Below are 10,418 nucleotides of genomic sequence, written 5' to 3' on the forward strand. Positions count from 1 at the left end.
GCACTTTCCTCCTCTGTCCCACTACCCTTGGAGTAGCTGTGGTGATGCTCTGTTGTCCCTCACCTTCCCTGCTGGCTTATAGTAGCCTCCTCACCTGGGTAAACCAATTCCCTGGATTAAATTCCCCCTATTTCAACACTTGAGAGCTCTGTCTTCTGGTTCCACTCCGCTGAGCACCAGCAGCCTTCTTGCTTGCAGCCTGAGAACCCCGCCAGAGTAGGGTAGGAGCCCCAGGGAAGCTGAGGGCTGAATTGCTACTCCCTCTGCCGTTCAAGCAGAGGCAAGTCCTGGGAGGTTATACATCTCCTACCTGAAGCTTGGACAGGGTTTCTGTTGCTTGCATCTGGAAGTATTTGCATTTTGTGACAGAGACCTGCAGCTGCCCCAATAGTTATTCTCCCCTCTTTTGGTGTGAAGGGGTTTGGTCATTGAGCACAGGGCTGGGCACAAGGGAAACCATTGTCGCCTGATCCAGGGCAGCTGCAAGAGGCCAGGTATGAGGTGGGTACAAATTCCAGGTTGGTGCTTAAAAGCAAAACCTGCTCTTTCCCTGTTTCTGCCTGCAGTGAGGGTGTGGCCTGGGAGCCACTGTGTGCTGGGCTAGTTGGTAAGGGCTGCCATAACAAAGTGCCAAAGCTGGGCAAGGTGGCGCACGCCTGTAATCCCAGTACTTGGGAAGCTGAGTCAGGAGGATCGCTACTAGTTCAAGGTCAGCCTGGACCACATAGTGAGATCCTGTCTCAACAAACCAAAACCAAAATATAACAAAGTGCCGTATCTAGGTCACTTAAACAACAGGAATTTACTTTCTCAGTTATGGAGGTCAGAAATCTGTCACACGCCTGTAATCCCAGTACTTGGGAAGGTGTCACAGCTCATTCCCTTCCAAGGACCGTGAGGGAAGAATCTGTTGCCGGGCTTTGTCCTTGGCTTGTAGGTGGCTGTCTCCCCTCCATGTGTGTCTCTGTGTCCCAGTTTCCTCTTTTCATAAGGAAACCATTTGTATTGGATGAGCCCCAATCCTAAGGACCTCATCTTAACTAATTACATTGGCAATGACAATGACCCTATTCTAAATCAGGTCCTATTCTGGGGCCTTAGGGTGCTGAAGTTTGGATGTGAACTGGTCCCAAAGGCTCATGTCTCAAAGGCAGTGCTGGGAGGTCTTGGAGACTGTAAGAGCTAGGGGGTTCTTCAGGCCACCGGTGCCAAAGAAGGAGTTCACGTGAGTCCAGACTCTTCTCTTTTTTCTCTTTTGCTTCCTGGCCATGGGACAAGTAGTTCTGCGCTGACCCACATTCCTGCCATGATAGGCTGCTTTGCCACAGGCTCAAAGGAACAGGGCCAAGCCAGGTGTAGTGGCACATACCTGTAATCCCAGCACTCAGGAGGCTGAGGCAGAGGATCGCTGCATGTTCAAGGCAGGCCTCGGCTGCATAGTGAAAAAACAAACAAACAAACAAACAAGATACCTCAAAGGAACCGGGCCAACCATCATGGATGGGAACATCCCAACTGTGAGTCACGGTAAACCTTTTCTCTTTATAAGTTGATTGACTCAGGTATTTGTAATAGTAACAGGAAACTGACTAACTCAAGGGATTAGGTGTTCAACATAGGAATTTCAGAGGGTTACAACATGATCCACAATGGATGCCTTACCAATGAGGTTACAATGTACCCTAGGGACAGAAAAGAATGAGACAAAAAGACCAGAGCAGAGCTACAGTGCTCTGATGTTTGAGGGAAATAAATTTCCCAATTATTTTGTGTTTGAGATCTCTGTTATATTCAGCCAAACTTACCTTATAGCGAGGATTTCAAAGCAAACAGATGTCAATCCCAAGGCATAACTGAGGAATAGTTAATATGGGTGAGGATGGGGTTGAAGAGTTAACGAAGGCTGGGGAAGTATCCTGAGACTCAGAGCAGTGGGGAGTGATGGGGTCATGGGGCTGAAGGGGTATTTTCCTAGGTGAGGTCCCCAGGGAAAAGAAGTCACTCAGAGCCAACATTAGCAACAGCAGCAAATGTCTGTATTGTTCAGTCCACATATAGACCCTTATCAAGCATTACATCCTTGTGTACTGACATAACTAACTGTGCAGCACGTGCATGGTTGTCTATGCTAAGCCATGCTTGTATTATTGTATCCCATTATGCGCATGTGTTGGTCATGTCCTTATGGGTCCTCAAATGCCCCGTGCTTTGAAGCACTCTGCAGCGACTCCCCACATCCCGCCGCTTCAAAGGTTGGGGGAACTGTGCTTCTTGTGAACAGCCCATAGGGTGGATCCTTGTGTACAAAAACCACGAGGACAATAAAAGGAACAGCATAATACCAGTAACCCTGTTGCTGCCTCGGTGTAGGTTATGGCCACCCAGTACCATGCGGATCCCAAATATTCCCACCATTGTGTGAGTGGGTCCTGCTGCAAGGCCTGGATGGCAGACGCCTCTGCATCCATTTCCTGCAAGGTTTCTTATACCTGTGTCTGGTGGTCAGGGATATAAATGTAACGTTTTACATGCAAGAGGGTGCAAGTACCTCCTTGTACTGTGGTTAGCAAATCGAGAGCCACGTGGTTTTGCAAAATCATCTTTTTCATTTGGGAAGCTTCATCCATGAGCAACATCAAAGCCTGGCACATGACATTTAGGGTCTGGGCCATGTGTTGAGTCAGGGTTCTAACCTGGAGGGCTAGATCTATGGCCTTGCCCCTGGTATCATCAAGGCTACCGGATAAAACCACAAGGGCACCTGTTGAGTATGGTGCCACCTGTGGTACACAGCGTTCCAAGTGTGGGGTGACTGTGATGGTGGATCTGATAGTGCCCTTAGTATATGGGACTCCCTAGGCCCAGCAGCCTGTCCAGTGTGCAGGTATGTACAGCCAGCCCGTGTTTCCACAGACCCATAGGGTTTCCACAATGGGCCAATTGGTGGGCACTGTACCAGAGACTTGATGGCCATCCCACCTGGTGTTTGTATCATTTATCAGTACCACTCAGCTACACAGGTCAAGTGGTGTCCATACCATGGTGCAGGTCCCCACTGATGTACTTCCCTGCTGAATACAAAGCAGGGCTCCATCCAGTAACGATGCTTGGTTTCCCATCATCCACCCCCAGCCATTGTATATAACAGGGCACAGTCCCTGTGGGGCAGTCATGCTCTTCCAGATCAGTGCCTCCACAGCCTGGTGCCACTGGTCCCAGGAACAGCCAGTCTGGTTTTGTTGCTGCCAGTCAATCGAATTGAGCAGGGACGCCAGCGCGATCCTCCATGGGAGGCCCTCAGTTGCATCCGTCAGAAGTTCAGTACATATCCAACAGCATGATTGTTGGTGTACACGGGCAAGTGTGTGTGCCTAGGAGATGATGCTGTTAGCATGGCTTGTCCTGGTTGGAAGGACAGGGCAAAAGAGAAACATAGGGAGATCCCACCCATCTGGGAAGTTGCAGGCTACCTGTTCAACTTGTGATAGGATTGTGGCTGGAATCATTTTACCCACTGGCTTAGAATATCAGACGTGGCTTCCTGCTGCTACTGGGAGTAAGGGAGTCAGGCCAGGTCCACCACTCCCAAGGGGATGGCCCAGCCATCCACGGCGTCACTGTCTTTTAGTATGGTGGCTCCAATAGAGGGTGGAGAGCACACTGAGGTCCTCAAGGGCAAAGTTAAAGTCCAGGACTGTACTTTTGTGACATGTCTTAGTCCTTCCCCAAGGGATCCAGGAGGAACACCCACTTTCCCACCAGAAGGTCTGTGGACCAATCCCAAGTCCATTGGTAGGGGGCTCCTGGCCACATAGGTTCCAGAGCAAGAAGGATTAATGCCCCTTTCATCGTCAAATATGCAGATGGGTTGGCTGTGTTTTCAAGAGGCGATCCAATGGGCTGTCGCCAGTATGTTGGGGCTGGTCATTGAACAATTAGACCACATGAGGTAAGGCACACACCTGCCCAGTGAACTTTGGGACCAACTAGGCCAGTCTGCTTTTTAGGAACCTGTTGTGCCTCTCAATCATACCAGCATCTTGCAGCCGGTAGAGCACATAGAAGTGGCATGTGACATCATTGTCTCTGGCCCATTGCTGTACCTGAGCTCCTATGAAATGGGTTTCCTGCTCAGAAGCTATCCCTAGCGGCATCCTATATGCAAAAGTCAACCATTGTAATGCCTTAATGGTATGGGCTTAGTCAGCAGAGGGAACGAGGTAGGCAAAGCCTATACCTGTGGCTATATCCACAGTGGACAGAACATATCTACGTCCCTGCCAGAGAGGCAGGAGCCCGACATAATCCACTCGCCATTTTAGAGGGTGGGGTGTCCCTGGTATCATGCCAAGCTGTGTGGTTCACCTTTCTCTTCCAGGGGGCCAAAGGGGCACCCTGTGGAGATGACTTTGCCACAGCGTTTGACTCACCAGGAGTCAAATCCAAGTGTTATCGCTATGTTACTCTTTGCATAGTACAGGGTGTCATACTTTTTTATGGAGCCAAGGTGCTACTGTAGAGGGTAGTCTTCAGAGAGTGGTTACCCTCATGGTTACCCTGCCGCAGGTTCGAGGCCAGCCTTGGCTACATAGTGAGTTCAAAGCTAGCCAGAATTATATAGCGAGACATTGTCCCAAAAAGAAAAAAAAAAAAAAAAGTGAAAAACAGCCAAGAAAACCAGCCCAGCCAACTCATAGTGTATGTGTGTGGGAGGTTGATTATATGTCCATCATTTATAAAGCCTTCAGTATGTCCCTGAATGTCACACGGACCACTTCCCTGTCCTTGGGGGGCCTTTGGAGCTGCCAAAAAGGTAACTATAGGTAATCAGGATGAGCCGGGAGGAAGCGTGTTTGCAAACCGCCCTCTCCATCGCTCTCAGGCACTGTTTCCACAGACAGGGATGGGACATTCACCTCATCCTGCTGACTATGCCACTTTGCATAGGGAGGGACTGAAGGGGAATTTTCACAGGTGAGTTCCCCAGGGAGAAGAAATCACTCGGAGACAACATTAGCAACAGCAGCAAGTGTCTTCATTATTGAGCCTGAATATACACCGTTATCAAGCATTACATATTTGTGTACTGACATAACCATGTAGCGCATGCGTGGTTGTCTACCCCAAGCCATGCTTATATAAGTGTGTCCCGTTATACACATGTGTGAAACAGCGGGGTCATGTCCTCATGGGCCCTCAAATGCCCCAGGCTTTGAAGAAATCCCGAATGGCTCTCCACAGGAGCCCGTGGCACACCTTGGCCTACGAGGCAGTTAATGGAGTCCAGAGATGGTAGCTGTGGAAAAAGGAGAAGCCCAAGGACCACAGTCAGGGACTCGGCAGGAATGCTGCCATTGCACACCTGCAGCCCACAGGGGCGTCCAGGAGTAAATTCCCCACCTGCCTTTTCTCTCACACCCAGGTCCTGCTGGCACTTCCCATGGACCGAGCCAAGGCCAGAGGCCACAGGAGCCTCTGGGTCCATCCACCAGGACCCCCAGCAGGGCAGGCGGAGGACACACACAAGGTTCTGTGCCACACTCCCTGGTGAGAGCACCAGGAGGGCAGCCTCTGTTTGCAGGAGCCTGGTGAACAGGAGGATGGCTGGACTCTAGAATTTTCCTGCGAGTATCTGCCGAATGTGTGTTTACAGTAGAATCCTGGGCAGGATGGGGGCTTTACCCTCCCCTTCCCAGCAGCCGGAAGGTTTCGCCCACCCCACGCTGTTCAGGCCTAGAAGGCAGGGCACTGGGTGTGGGAAAGAGGTAACCCCTCTGGGTCTAGCTGAGGTGGGGCCTTCCTTGGGACAAGAGTCATCAGCACGTCCCAGTCCTGGGCCCCTTCAGTAGCTCCCTTGTGTCACAGGTGGACCTCCTAATCCTGGACCTTCTTCACCCGCCCATAGACTGGGCTGCCCGTCTGAGGGGTGGGCTGGCAGCTGGGAAAACTAAGGGTGATGAGGCCCCAGAAAGTCCTGGGTTTAAGCTATAGTGAAGATAGGCACATAAAAGGCTTTGAACAGTCCTGCGGAAAGAATCATCTGAACTTTGACTTCATTACTTCCCAAACTCATTGGATCTTTGATTGTTTTAAGTGTCTTTTGGATTCTGGCCTGAGAGTTGAGGCTCATCAGTGAACCAAGCAAATCCGTGTGACCTGTGAGGTTCCGGTCAAGTGGGTCCGTTTATCACAGAACTCAGGGCCACCACGCAGTGCTGCCAAGGACAGTCCCGGGGACACAGGGGGGTGGGGTCAGCACCAGCTGTGCCCTATGTGAATGTCAGGGTCAACCGTACTGTCAGGGCAGGAGGAGGAGGACCCTTGAAGAGACCTTTAGCCTCGTAGCTCCATTCCTGGCCTCCTTTAAGAAATACATTAGCATTAGAAGTTGAATACCTACTGTGCACCAGGCTCACTGCTAGGCAGTGGGAATTTATTTACTTATTCAGAGACAGGTTCCCACTATGTATCCCAGACTGACACTGAACTTGCTGTGATCCACCTGCCTCGGCTTCCCAAGTGCTGGGATTACAGGCGTGCACCTGGGTAGGCACTGGGAATTCACGGATGAACAAGGCCAAGTTTTGCACTTCACAGAGCTTCTTAGTGAGCAGGACTAGAAATAATGGACCCCAAAGATAACAGCCCCTAAGTTCCCCACCCTCTACCTGCTGCCCGACCTGCCTCCGGATTCCCAGCAGCTCCTCGCTGAGGGCTGAGGCCTGTGTGCATGGAAGCCCTCTTCTTCCCTGGCCTGCTCCCTCTTCCAGGACCGGGCAGAGCTGCACCTTTAGGGGTTTGGCTCAAGCTGCACCTAACCCCACCCCGCTGCCCAGGTTTAATCAGCAGACAAGCTGGCGCTATCTGAAGCCCTGAAACCCGGACAGGCCTGGCCAGGAGATGACGCCATTGTTGGCCTCAGAGGACCGCCCTTCCCCAGTACCCAGCAGAGGGCCAAGTGGCTGTGCACCTGTGTGTGGAGATGGCGCTGGGGCAGGGTGTGCTAAGGCCACCTGGATGAGCGCCGGGGGTGCTACCTGTATGACACCTGATTGGGGAGGAGAGGGTTTGAGCCCTCCCTGTGCCCTAGGGTTAACCTCCACCAGGCCCTGCAGTGACAAGCCAGGGGAGCTCCAGGGAGTCCTTGCTTCTCCCTGGGATGGTGTCCCCACCTGTCCAAGGACAGAGGGTGCACAGATGGTCTTCCCAGGCCCTGTCCACTCCAGACCAGCTGCACTGGGAGCTGGGGACTGAGATCTGCCCCTCTGTCCCCCAGCCAGCTCCCGGGCCCCTCCCTCCTCTGTCCTCCACACAGGGTCTGGGGAAGGGCTCTGAGTGCCAAAGCTGAGCAAATAAACCTCTGCGGGCACACCGGAACAGGGCTAGGGAGGGCATGGCTATTTTTATCCTACTTGAAGGATTTTCACAGCTGCTTCGCATGTGTCCGCACATTTCCTTGGGCCAGGACTAGTGCAGTGGCGGATGTCCCTGTTGGTCGCCCTAGGGGTCCGCTCCTCAACAGAAACCAAACAGCCATATGCCCACCTGCCACTACCAGGCCTCCAAGGAGCAGCACCTGGAGGAGCCGCACTGCACAGGAGAGCTGTGTGGGGGCACCAGCACCTGTGCTAGGCTGCCCAGGGGTTCTCGGGGCAGCCTGAGCAGCGGGTTCCCCTTACTCACCCAGCGGCTGTGCAGCACCCATAACATGCCAGGCCCGCCTGGGAGGCTGCTGCCCATGGCCCGCAAGGAAGGACTGAGTGCTTTCTAGGGAGCCATGGAACGCAGCTCCAGGCAATGAGCTGACTGCTGGGATGCACTTCCTCCTCCAAAACCCACCCTGACGCCACACTTCCCTCTCAGTTGCCGCCTCCACTGCCTCAAGCGGAGCCCCCCATCCCTGCAGCTGTGCCCGGCTGACTGAAGTGGGTCCAGCTGGTCCTCTTCACCCCCTCATCCCTACCATACTGCTCCAGCCCAGCCTCAGGAAGAAATGTTTCCGTGTAGTTGTGTCTTTTGAGACAGGCCCTTGCTATGTGGGAGCCTTCTGCCTCTGCCTCCTGAACCTGGGATTACAGGCATGTGCTGCCACAACAGGCCCAAAGAAGAACATTTGTCAAAGTACACGTGAGAATCCAGGTCCTTCCCCTCTTTGTCATCGTCCCACAAACCCGTGCCTTCATCCTTATGCTTAGAATAAAGCCCCACCTCCTCATGCCTCTGACCTGCAAAGATGTCCTCCAGAATCCTCTCTCCCCATCTCTGTCTCTCTCTCCCTCTCTTTGTCTCACAGTCTCTCTGTCTCTCTCTCTGAATGTCAGAGAACAGAAGCAGAATAACACTGATCACAATCCTCAGTCCTCTCATCACTGACACATCATCATAGTCCCGTCTCGGGTCACACTTATTTAGTAAGAGCTACAGATATTTTAAACAATAAGCTGACACTTTCCACACCGCATCTCACACAGGAAACTCCGAAAGAAGCCCGGAAGCTAAAGGCACGTGCTATGTACTGTGCGATTCCATTGGAACGTAAGACTCCAGAAAAGGCAGAACTCGAGCGGCGCAAAGCATAGCTGGCTGCGGGGAGGAAGATTTGCAGGTAGTGAAAACGTTCCGTGTCACCATCACGGTGGAGGCTGCTGTGATTGGCTTCTCTCGGCTGCAGATTAATGTTCTATCAGGAGAGCACAGGACGCGTCCTCGTCCACTCGTGATAAAGTGTGAGCCCTCTGTGTCTCGGAGGACCGAGGATGGGCGGCGGGGACGTGTTCATCCCCACCCACGGGTCAACAGGGCCGCTTCGCGCATGCGTGCACTGGGAGTGCTACTGTGGCTGCACCAGCCTGCAGGTGCCAGGCGGTGTCTCTGGCCCCAAACCGGACTATTCTTTTTTTTGTCTTTTTGAGACAAGGTCTTGCTGTGTTGTTCAGACTGGCCTTGAGCTTACATTGTAGCCCAGGCTGGTCTCGACCTTGCAATGATCCTGCTGTCTCAGCCTCCTGAGTGCCGGGATTACAGGCCGGTGCCACCACACCCAGCAACCTCCCTGTGCTTGAAGGAGCCAGGTCCATTCAGCTTGAGACCTAGGCACTGGGCCCTCACTGACCCCTCCACCCAAAGTGCTTTGCGACCAGGCCCTCCCTGCGCTGGCTTTTATTTATTCATCCGACTCAGTCAGATGCCCCCCTCTGCCGCATGTCACTTTCTGGGGCTCCCCAGCTACATGGGTTGCTCCACCCCTTCCCCAACCACCCATGTTTCCTTCTCCACACCATCTGCCCGCACCACAGTTGGAAACAGCCTTCCTGGGTCTTCACTCATTTGTCTTTGTCTCTCCTCCTTGAGCCAAGACCCAGGAGCACGGGCAGCAGGGCCTGTTCCTGGCTGTGGCCCCTGCACAGTGCCTGGGGTAGGTAGAGACAGTACTCAGCAAAGTTATGTTAACTGAGGTAGGTGATACGAATCCCACATTGGAGACCAGAAACCTGAAACTCAGAGAGGTCAATCCACCTGCTCAAGTTCACAGACCTTGGACTTGGCAGAGGCAGGATTTGAATCCAGGCCTCTAACCTCAAAGCAAACCTTTTTCCCTTTTGCCTGTTATCAGCTGGCTGCTCAATGCCACCTGCACAATCACCTGGTCCTTTTATTGGCTATCCCACCTCCATATGCAGAAGGAGGCACCGTGGCCTTGGGCCCTGGGGGACCTGATGTTCCACCACCTGTTCTGGGAATGGGGCCCAGCCCTGCCCCGCCCTCTGCCACCTGCCCAATATTAGAGCCCCTGGCTCTGGGGCTCTTTCCCATCATCTCAAAGCTCACGATGCTGTGGCTGCTGAGTTCCCTTCTCCTTGTGGCCCCTGGTAAGACCCCAGCCTGGGCCTGGGTTCCCTGTACTGCACAGGCCCAGAGGGCCTTGGTCTTGGCCACCTGCCCGGGGTCACATGACACCAAACACCCAGTTCCCCCTGTGGCGGTTCCTTCTGTACTGGGCATGAGGGTGGAGGTACAGCAGCAGCGGTTCTAGAGGAGCTGTGGATGGGGCAGGCCAGGGGAAGGCTGGGCACACCCCAGGGCCGCCCCCTCCTGAGGCCGAGAACCCATCTCACAGTTAAGACTTCGTGCCCTGGGTGCGGAGCCTCGGGTTGGAATTTCCACCCCAAGCCTCCTGTCCCACGCACACCTCCAGCTGCATATCCAGGGGCTGCACGTTTTCCTGCTCTCCCTGCTGTCCTCCTTTCCACTCATGGCCACCTCGTCCAAGTGGCCCCGCCCGATGAGCGATGGGTGTGACAGTGACACTTACTGAGTGCGTCCTGTGTGCCAGGCAGGATGCGGCCAGGCTTTCCTTAGATTTGCTCACTTCATTCTCATCACAGCCCCATGAAGTCAGTACAAATATTATCCCATTT

Source organism: Chinchilla lanigera, unplaced genomic scaffold (assembly GCF_000276665.1).
Source record: "Chinchilla lanigera isolate Chin_1 unplaced genomic scaffold, ChiLan1.0 scaffold00051, whole genome shotgun sequence".
Taxonomy (NCBI): Eukaryota; Metazoa; Chordata; class Mammalia; order Rodentia; family Chinchillidae; genus Chinchilla; species Chinchilla lanigera.